Source organism: Rhinolophus ferrumequinum, chromosome 21, assembly GCF_004115265.2.
Source record: "Rhinolophus ferrumequinum isolate MPI-CBG mRhiFer1 chromosome 21, mRhiFer1_v1.p, whole genome shotgun sequence".
NCBI classification, from domain to species: domain Eukaryota; kingdom Metazoa; phylum Chordata; class Mammalia; order Chiroptera; family Rhinolophidae; genus Rhinolophus; species Rhinolophus ferrumequinum.
This window is the reverse complement of record NC_046304.1, coordinates 4,335,392-4,336,849: the sequence shown is the minus strand read 5'-3', so window position 1 is coordinate 4,336,849 and position 1,458 is coordinate 4,335,392.

Genomic DNA, 1,458 nt, shown 5'->3' with positions numbered 1-1,458 from the left:
TCTCCCTATCTGCAGCTTGCCTTTTATCTCTAAATAAATCCTTTGATGAATTGAAGTCTTTAATTTTGATGAAGAGTAATTAGTCATTTGTTTTATGATAAGTGCTTTATGTGCCCAGTTTAAGAAATCTTTTCCTAACCCAAGGTCATAAAGATTTTGCCTTACATTTTATTCTGCATATCTACTGTTTTTACTTTTAGGTCTACAATCTGAAATTAATTTTTATGTATGGTGTGGGGTAAAGGTCAAAATATTTTCCATTCACATACAGAATTTATTCAACACCATTTAATGAACAGACCATCTTCTCCCATCCCTCTTGGGTTGCAGTGGTACTCTTATGCTGTATCAGATAATCATATTATGTCAGGGTGTATTTCTAGATTATCCTGTTTCATTGTTCTATTGAACACAAAAGGTTCTTAGTGAAAACAGACTTGTAGTACTATAATATAATACCGGGTCTTATATTAATCTTTGCTCTATATTAAAAGACGCATTAGAGCCGATTGTCCAGCTAGGTCTTATTTTTGGGGAAACATGGTAAGTCTTAGCATCTGGCAGTACACGTCTTCTAATTTTGTTCTTGATCAAAATTGTCACTGCAATTCTAGGTCGTTAACGTCTTCATATATTTTTTGAATGATTTTTTTCAACTACTGTATGCCAAAAATTTGGGATTTTCATGGGCATTGCATCAGCTATATAATTTTGGGAGAATGGGCACCTTAATATTGAGATATCCAATCTATGAGTATGCTACACTTTTCATTTATATCTTATAATTTCAGCAATTTTTGTATTTTTCCAGTGTAGAAGTTTTGAACATTTTTATTAGGTTAGTCCCATGTGTTTCATATTTAGATGTTATTATAAATATTATCATCTTTTATGATTTTTGATACGTATAGCATATTGTTACATTATATATAACATAACATTATAATATGTATAATATATATTATATGTAATAGATTTTTTTAAACTGACCTTATATCCAGTGACCTTGCTAAATTCACTTGTTAATTTTAATAATGTGTTCATTCTTTTGGACTTTCTCTGTACACATCTGCAATAACATCTTTTTACTTCATTCTTTCTAATCGTTATCTCATTTTTTAAAACTTGGTTATGCTGCCTAGGACCTCCATGTGTAGTGATTATGGACATCTTGGCCTTTTTCACTAAATCAAAAGGAAAACCTTAAATATTTTACCATTAGGTGTGAAATGAGATATAAATTTGTTTATAGATAATTTCTATCAGCTCAATGAAATTCCCCTCAAATCCTAATTTGCTGAGATATGTTTTCATGGACATTTTTTCATGGAATTTCATCAAATACATATTTTTGCAACTATTGAGATGACCATATGGTCTGTTAATATGGTTGATTTATATGGATAGATTTTTTTTTTAATTTTAAAAATTGTGATAAAATGCACTTAACATAAAATT